Source organism: Melospiza melodia, chromosome 5 (assembly GCF_035770615.1).
Source record: "Melospiza melodia melodia isolate bMelMel2 chromosome 5, bMelMel2.pri, whole genome shotgun sequence".
In the NCBI taxonomy this organism is placed as follows: Eukaryota; Metazoa; Chordata; class Aves; order Passeriformes; family Passerellidae; genus Melospiza; species Melospiza melodia.
The window spans coordinates 18,337,017-18,346,868 of NC_086198.1; positions in this window are offsets into that span (position 1 = coordinate 18,337,017).

The following is a 9,852-nucleotide window of genomic DNA, read 5'->3' on the forward strand; positions in this document are numbered from 1 at the left end:
TGAAAGAGCCTTGCTTCTGTTTTCCCAAAACACTGGTCCTCCTCTGATCGGTTTGAGCATGGCTTTCTCTCTCACCTCTTCACTTCTTTCAACAAAGCATATTTACCCTCTGCCCCTTGCCTCACCCTGCCCTCTTGAGACCTCCAATCCATTAATGTCTGTCACTTTTTTGTCACTCTCGGCATCCTCTCCCTGCTCTCTGTTCTCTTAAGTGATCTCAGCTATTGCTTCTCTCCACTTCAGTCTTTCCTTGACCCTCCCTCTTTCTGTAGTGCCTCATCAGAAAATTTGCCTCATGAACACACAGAGCCCAGCTTCATGACAACAGCTATCACCACACTGTGCTTGTCTTCTTCCTTATTTGTTTTGCTTCTTCTTCCCTCTATGTCCCTGGCCATCACTTAAATTCAGAAAACACTTTCCTTAAACTGTCCTGTCACCCTGTCACCTATCTTTCCTTCAGATCTTCTTCTGAAATCTCCTTATGTTTTGATACAAGAAACATTTGGAATAGCAAACATTGTTTGATGGTGAAGATGTTGTTCCTCTAAACATCTTCATGTGATTTGTTCTTCCCTTTGTTATCTGTCAACTATTTTGGTATGTTCATTCATACTTCAGTAATATATTCTTGCTAAAAACACAAAACTGTAACAGTGCATAGATTCATCCAGACAAGAGAGCTGAACTCTTTTCTCGCTGTCTGAACAGAAGAAACATGCTATACTTTCCTCTTTCTAGGAAACAGGATCTCCCCAGTTTGGTAATTTATCTATCAGCTTGACCACATACAGCTGATATTGGTGGGGATTGCACACTGATTTTTCTCTAAATTTACACCAAACTGTAATTTCTGTAAATGCCTTCTGTGCTGTGCTGGTTTTGATTGGGCTAGAATTAACTTTCTGCACAGAGGGAAAATGGGGCTAAGTTTTGCATTAGTGCTGAACACAAGTTTGATAATATAGAGATGTTTTTGTTACTGCTGAGCAGGGCTTACACAGAGCCAAGATGTTTTCATACTGCCATGTTTGCAAGGAAGTTGGGGGTGCATTGGACATTGGGAGGAGACACAGCCAGGACAGGTGACTTCCACTGACCAAAGGGATATTCCAGACATGACATGATGCTTAGAATATAAAGTAGAGGGAAGGAGGAGGATGGAGTGACATTTGGAGTGATGGCATTTGTCTTCCCAAGTCGCTGTTACGTGTAATGGGGCCCTGCTCTCCTGGGGAAGGCTGAGCACCTCCCTGCCCATGGGGAGCACTGAATTAATTCCTTATTCTGCCGTGCTTGTGTGCACTGCTTTTACTTTCCCTATTAAAATGTCTTTATCTCAGCCCACAAACTTTTGACCTTTTAAACTTTTTGATTCTTTTCCCCATCCTGCTGCTGAAGGAGTAAGCAAGTGGCTTTGTGGCGCTTAGCTGTTGGCTGAGGTTAAACCACGACATGTGCTTAGTGCTGTTTTGCTCAAAAATATTTTTTAAAGCCTTCGCATTGTCTTTTCCACATTAGCAAGTGAATCAATACTGCTAGCAGCTGATTCCTGAAGAGGGAAGGCACAGTTGGGAAGCACTATCATGTCCCCAGTTGGTTATTGTTTTAATATCCTTGAAACATTACCAAATTTGCTAACTGTGCTTAGCAGTGAGTCCAGGAAACAAATACAATTTTCTCTGCTCATAATAGGTTTATTCAGAAGCCCAGCAGCAGTCTGGAAAGGGTTAATGGAGACTTGTCTACCTCTGAGAGCTGTTGCTGCAGTCCAGGCAGATTGGGGCAACAGGCAGAAGGCAGGAGGGTGTTTCAGTCCAGTTCCTCTGAGATGTAACCCTGCAACAGGACTACTGCTGCAGGGTGGAGGCCCACCTCTCATCCTTGGTGCAGATGGCTCCAAACACTCTTGTCATTCATTCTTTGTAGTCAGCATGGCTTGTAGTTTAGTTTCATGCTACTGTATTTGTCATTATACAACACGTATGACTCTTTACAGTAGAAACTCTTCTTGTTTATTAACTTAGGATGAGTTTCCTATATCTCAAATACTTCCAACAGGTCCCTAAAGTGTGTATTTCTTTCTCTTTTTTTCTGGGGTTTATATCAAGTACATTTCATGTACTCTTAAACAAATATGTGTAGGATTTATACGTGTTGTTAGATATATTCAGAACCCTGAGTCTTTTGATTGCTCCTTTCCAGAGAGCTGTCTTTAAGTTTAAACCAGGAACTTGTTCAGGAGATAATTTTCTTTTTCTTCTACTGTCCAGAATTCTCTGCAGTAATGGAAGAGCATTCCTCCTAGAAAAAGTCTTAATAGCTGAACTTTAGTTACAGTATTTGCGAGGAAAATTTAGCTGAGTTAGCATGAAAAATTAAATAATTTTAAATTAAATTATATTTTTGATGAAAACATAAATTTGAAAATGATTCTTGATTTCTACTACTGAAGCTGGAAAAGCGAATAGCTAGAAATAATGCTGATTACAAAAGCTTTAGAATAGGCTGTAGGGCTCCCCAAGGAAGCCTTGATTAAAGACAGCATTAAGCTCCAAGGAAAATGGAGACTTGGAAAAATCTTTCAAAACTTGTAACTTGAGAACGTTTGACTTTATGGAAGGGAAGGAAGATGGATGATGCTTGAACTATGCCTGAAATAAAAGTGCCTTTACCCTCTCCTCATGATTAAAGCTTTTAAAATTTTCCTGGAATACTGTGATTGTGCTTAAATATCTATTTGCTTTTGAAACTTGACTAGTTTCAGGAGGTTCCCTGTCTTAATTATAGAAGATTTGTGCTCAGTTTCTCATGTCACACTCCTGTATTATAAAAAAAAAAAAATGCTGGAGCAAATCTTGCTAACCTCTTAACCCAGGAATTGAAGAAATCTCTAAAGCTAGTAAAATGGTTAAAAAACCTAAGAGAAACTGGTTTAAAAATGAGGAGGTTTCGATATTTTCACTTGCAAGGGCACTCCTCATGAAGATGCTTGTCCAGCTCTTCCCTCTTTGGGGCTCCATTCTAGTTGTGGCCCTGGCTGTCGAATTGTTGCGCCTGCTTTTCTTTCTGATGCACAATAGCTTGGAGCACTGGAAGTAGCTATCAGAGTACAGAAGATTGTGGAAAGCTCAAGCCTTCATACCCAAAGCTCAGCTACATCTGCTTCTCTGTTTTACACCTGGTATAAAGAAATCTTCTAGAACAGCCTGTCCTTCCTTTGGCCCAGCTTCATGGTCCTGTGGGAATCCTAACAGGGACTGCAGGCTTGGGGCTCCTGTCTCCTGCAGGAATGTGTGCCTCAGACTGCAGTTTGCTGTTCTGGTCTGTGCTCCATACTTCATGGTGTTTGTCATCTGTTCAAATCACCAATGAATAACAGCTACAGTCAGCAAAGGTGTGATATGCCATTCCTGTAGCCCTTGCTGCTGCTTGTTTGGATGTTTAAAGGGTTTCCCCTCCCTTTGCACCCTATAGACCTTCTCCCTGCCACTGCTGCCTCCAGCCAGGAGGGCAGTGAGGGTTTGCAGATGGATGTGTCCCAGCCTAGACCATGGTGGTTTCTCTTTGAGCGAGCCAAGCCTCCTCAATGCCTTAAGAGGAGAGCACCTCCCGCTCCCTCCTACCTGCCAAGCAAGGGCAGGGACCAAAAAAGGGCACTGGAGCAAAACCAGAAGACCCTGTGCATTGACTGTAAGAACTGTAAATTTCCACTCTCTTGATTATCATTCTTTAAAAAAAATGGAAGCACAATCTAAACAAAAAAAAAAAAACCAAAACCCTCTAGCCTTGTACAAGTTTTGCCGATTTGTGTTTCATGTTTGGAGAGAATTAAAAAAGAAGTTATATTGAGGTGCCAGTGAGTGGCAACTTAACTGAAGTAATCATAGTAGCCCAGACAAAGACAGTAGTGCTTAGACTTTGATCAGCACCTTTTAATCTCTTCTATGATAAATTAAAAAGATTTGTCTTCATCTCCAGCTACTGGAGTTGGATCCAGTCTGGTGCCCAGATGACTCAAGTCGGGTGTCCTGTCAACTTTAAGGAAGTTTGGCTCCAGGACTACTTTTCTGTTACAGTCTAGGGCATAGAAAAACAATGCAGGCTTTGGATACATTTCATTTTGATCTCTGGAGATCCAACAGACTAGTCATGACTGTGAATGTGGCCAGTTTGTAGGAAAATTGTCCCACATGCTGATTGTATATCTGATGTCCAAATCTACTCTGTGGATCAAAGGGATATCTGCAAGGAAACAAGAAAGGAAGTAAATCTGAAAACAGCCCTAAAACTTGTACACAACATCTGAAAGGATTTGGCCCCCTTACGAACTGCTGACAATTTTGCCACTGCAGTCTGTGTGAGAGCCATCAGAAACACCGGAGGGAAGCAAAAGCCTAAGACCAAAGCAGAAAAGACTTTGCCTTAATTTAATGAACTGAAAAGGGAAAGATTTCATTTCCAAAAGCATATCTGCACGATGTGAATTGAGCATGTCAAAGACTGAACACAATGGCACATACTGAAGGAAGACAGAGTAATTTATTGGCATATTAACAATTTCTCTTAAGAGTAATTTTAGTGACACTGGTACACTTATACTTGAGTGGCTTTGCTCTCAAATAATGATTTAATTTGATAATGATTATTAAAATAAAAGTAGTTTCACAGGACCTCTTTTATGAAGTTGTTGTAAACAGCGAATGGAGAAATCAAAGCCTCACTTAGCAGTTCCAAAAGGTATTAGTTGGGTTGAGAAAAACAAATCATTTGTCTGGGGCCAAATTACAAGAGAAATCATGTATATCTAAATATCTCTCAACCAACTATGGCAGAAAGCAGTAACATGAATATTCTTCAGAAACTTATTTTTTAATATTTCTAGGAGGAGATGGAAAACATCTAGGTTCAGCAAGTCTTGATTCCCATTCTTATTACTGTAGACTTCCTAATTTTTTTATTTCTGGTCTATAAGTGGCTGTATGGTGTAGGTTTACTCATGTTCTCTCTCAAAGTCGTGTCAAATTTATCTGGTTTCTTCTCAGGTACAGAAAATACACCTCATAAGAGGAACCACCATTTAACCTTACTTTGCCTTTACTAAATTGTTTGACATTCTTAAGGGCATAAATGTCATTGCCTTAAGATGAAAAAATGGGGGCAAAACTGTGCTCAGAGAATGATGATCAGTTCCCTGTCAGATGGAGGAATAAGTAAAGCATAGCTGAGATTTGAGATGAGTCTTGTTCTGCTTGATGGCTTTCATTGCTAATGGTAGGCAGTTACATGATGGAGTACAGAGTCCTTGCTGCAGTGACAGCAAGCCAGAAAAGAAGAGTGAACACTTCAGACATGAGCTTAGGAGTCTAAATGATCTTGATGAATTGGCAGCATGGTCTGGAGGAAGCAGGATGTTTTTCAGCAGGGGTAAGAGGAAGAAGACAAACTCAGCACCAGGAGCAACGGCTGCTGGAACAGGGAGAACAGAACTGGGTAGGTAGCAGTGCACTGAGGGACTTGTGCTCCATGGTTTGTGTGCCTCGGGGCAGCTGAGCTCAGAAAGTGTCAGGTTTTTTGAACTGGTATTTGGTTACTTGTGCATGTTGTACCTGCTCTGGGCTGATTTCTCAGGAGAACTCACAGGCCCAGCTTCAGTTGAAATCAGTGAGAGTTTTACTCATAGATACTTTTTAAGTATCTAAATCCCTGTTCCTCATCTGTAAAATGCAGAAGATAATATTTCCCTCCCTCACAAGTGTGCTTTTTGCATAAACACATTAGAGATTGTAAAGAATTAAGATGCTCCAGTAATGGGGATCATATAAGTACTTTAGATAAAGCTGTTTTTCTTTCCTCCTTGCACCTCTCTGCATGGCAAATTAGACTAAAATTAATCCAATATAGCTTTCTCATCCTTATAGTATTTTTATTCAGGCATTTATATGCTTTATATTGCTGGGGTTTGGCACTTCTCTCCTTTAGGGCATAGCAAGGAGAAGAACTGTCTGAGAATTGTGGACTAAATGGGACAGAAAATCTGAGCATGTGGATACCAAAAAGGTTTCTTGGCAACAAAAATAATTGCAGAACTCCCAGAACATTCCTTTCTTCCATTTGGCAGTCTACTTTTCCTTATAACTTCATAACAGAGTATCTCAAGTTGGAAGGGACCCGTAAGGATCCTTGAGTACACCACCCCGCTTTTGAAAAGCAGGATTCCTCGTCCCAAATTGGTTCAAATTAAATCCCTAATAGCCACCATTTGGAAGAATGCACTTTTAAGCATATTTGATTAAAGCCTTGCTATTTGCAAGCCTTACCTTAGACTGCAAGAATACAGGAATAAACAGGTGTGTTATGTCTCCTTGGATTATAGAGTGAAATGATGCAGCTCCACACATGGTTCTTCAGAAGGATTTGAACCAGCAGAGGACACTGTTTTTAAGTGAGGAAGCAAAAATGGATGGAGGGAAAATCTGCATTAAGTATGTCCAGAATTGTCCCAGATAAATATTCAAGAAATGAAAGAATCCATGTAAAACCAAGAGAAAGGGTAATTAGAAAAGATTCCAAAGTCCATCTCCCTTTCTTTTGATAGCAGAAAAGTAGGAACCTGGACTTGAACATTTTGAAGCACATGTTGAATTATGGGACAGTTCAAATTTTGATCCAAGTCTCAGTTCCCCAGCTGCTGAGGAGGGATACAGGATAATGACAATCAGTATAAAACAGCACTGTCAATTTTTGGTAGGGGACTTGCAGAGCAGCAAACCAAATTGCTTTTACTGCTTTCATATCTTCTGTAAAGACAGTTAACATCAGAAGCAAGGTGACCAGTGCTGACTAACAGTAGTGCTGCTAAAGTCCCAATCTATTGGCTCTTCCTACTCCACTCAGGAGAAACAGGTTGGACTGAACAATAGAGAAGTTTTATGTGCAGTCTCAGCAAGTGCAGTTACAGCAAGTAATGTAGTTACAGTTTTTACTTGCCATTTCATCAAGTGCAATGGATGGCTGTACTTGAATTTGGAGCCAGAGAAACCAAAGGGAGAGCATGGGGAGGGAGCAAAAAGGAAGTGGTGTCTGTCTGTTGCACAACTGAAGAGGTGTTGCCTGTAACACAAGCAGGAACCAAGGTGTGCGTTGGACAGAGAAGAAAATATTTGTGGTGCTTTGGTTTTCAGGAGGGTTAAGATTTGAGACTTTACAAATATGGTGAAAGAGTCAGGTTGCTTTGATGTGGAAGTAGGTCTGTAATAGGACTTGTGTTCTGTAGTTTCCAAAAGCAGCTTTAATAAATAAATGTTTTAGGGTGGCCTATGGAGAAAATTTTCCTCCGGATTTTAATATTCAAGGAGAGTCATGCCTGTGAGGGCCCCTCAAATGCAGTTGGTCTTCTAGGGCAGTTTCTGCTCCTGTGACTGGGCTCACTGTTAGCACAGCACCAAGAAAATCAGGCAGAGTTTTCCAGGGCTTTATCTTGTTACTCTACCACACTGTGATCCTGTTCCTATGAAGTCTCTTTGAGGCAGCATATTCAGCCACCACAAGTGAGCAAGCATCAGACCACCAGACAGAAGCAACTACCCAAAGGTTTTAGGCTTTGCCCATGCTGGCAGGATATATGAATAGCAAAGCATTGCTCATGTGCAATTGTAAGTTGCTTGTGACCAGATGTGCTTCTAGCACTGCACAGTTGAACTGAGGCTGCAGCCTCCTGGGAAGGCACTCAAATTTGTTGTTATTATGAATCCAAGCCCAGTTAGTATGACCTGAGGCCATATCATGTTCACTGTTCACAGAGAATTCAAACAGAGCTTTGCAAGAAACACCTGCATGGCTTTTCCAAGTGCTTGCCAGAGTATACATTGGTCGTCAGCAACTAAAAGATTGGGGAGATAAGGGGCAGGATGGACTGCAAATTATTCATAACTTTAAATGTGTTTCAGAGGCAAAAATGTAGTTTTTCAACACATAGCACCATTGATCATGAGTGTCAGGAGTGTTACAAACCCTAGAATTTACAAATCAGTATACTAGGTTTTGTTTTCTTCACTAAGTCTGTGCAAGGAATGGGAAGATAAGAGGGTTAATAAAAAAAAATTGGAAACATCCTAGGAGTTTATATATATTTTCTGAAGGAAGATTAGGGATCTTCCTTCACAGAATTTAGCTTCTCATTTGATAAATGTTTTTTCCTTAAATGCAATTTTTGTGTCATCCTTGATTTTGAAGCTGGAACATGTCTGTGACTGCTTGTTTGTGAAGGCTCTTCATGCTTTCTCACTATACAATTGTGAAATGTCTGAATGTGCTTTGATTTGCATTATTTCTTTTCTGTCTTTCTTCTCATCCCAATTTTCAGCTCCCTTTTGTCCTGAGAAATGAAATAATTTTCTTTTTTTGGCAGCAAAGCGGCTGCCTTGTTGGAGTAAAGATGTTTTTCCCAGCCGTGTCCCCTTGCTGCAGCCCCAGGCCAGGCTCCCTGACAGGTCACGCTGTGATGGCAGCAGGGCCCTCTGGGAGCAGTGGGAGCGCCGCTACTCACGGCAGTGCCAGCGAGGGGATGCCAGCCCGGCTGGCCCCCTTGGTGCCCCCGAGGCAGCCTGGGCTACGCCACACGCAGAGCGCCTACGTCAGGAGGTGCAAGGCAGCCAGCAAAGAGCCCACAAAGCAGAGAGGCGGGCTCCTGCTGCCAAATATCGTGTCCTTATGCTCTGCGTGCCTCGTCGGACACCCTGCAGCAAGGGCTCAGTACTCAGCCCCTTCCTTGCCCTGCCACACCAGCAGGAGGTTTGCTGCCAGGCCTGGTGGGCCCTGCACTGCACCAGGACCCAGAGCCCAGCCCGGGGGAGGTGAGGGCTCACTCCTCCCGCGTGGAGGGCAGGGAGGTACCTGGGTGTACAGGCAGGCTCTGTGGCCCTCCATGTTTTGAAGGGAGGGAACAGGGCTGCAGGAGCAGCTGGAAGAGGGCCAGCAGCAGACCAGCAGAACAGACATGTCCTGTGGCTCCTGCGGTGCCACACTGCCATGCATGAGCTGTCTCCCCACCCTCACCCAGATGTGGCCATGCTGGGCAAGGCAGAGCCCCTCCTGGGCTCCATGAGTCACTCATGGCCTGCGGTCTTGCTGTCATATTTCGTGTTTGGTTGTAGCCTCTGTGACTTGTAGGTGAGTCAGGGCTAGCTGTTCTTGTTTTCTCTTGCCCCAAAACACAAGGTCTGGTGAGCAGCAAAGTGCCTGGAGCTGTCTCAAATCTCAATGACACCAAATTGTGTGCGAGTGTTGATCTGCTGTGGATGGGATCTGGAGAGGCTGGACTGATGGACCAAAGCCAATGGTATGAGGTTCAACACAGAAATGCTGGGTCCTGCTTTTTGGTCACAGCAACCCCAGGCAGTACTACAGGCTGGGGAAGAGTGTCTGTAAAACTGCCTGGTGCAAAAGGACTTGGGAGTGCTGGCTCACAGCAGCTGAACATGACCGAGCTGTGCCCAGGTGGCCAAGAAGGCCAATGGCCATCCTGGCTTGTGTCAGGAACAGTGTGTCCAGCAGGAACAGGGCAGTGACTGTCCCCCCTGTACTTTGCACTGGTGATGTACATTGCACATCTTGACTACTTTGTACATTTTTGGGCCCTCCACAATGAGAAGGACACTGAGGTGCTGAAATGTGCCCAGAGAAGGGCAATGGAGGCGCTGAAGAGTAACTTACATGAGCTGAGAAGCTGAGGGGGCTGGGAGTGTTCAGCCTGGCAAAAAGGAGGTTCAGGGGAGACCTTATTGTTCTCTACAACTACCTGAGAGGAGGCTGGGGCCAGGTGGGGATTGGCCTCTTCTCCCAGGCAACCTG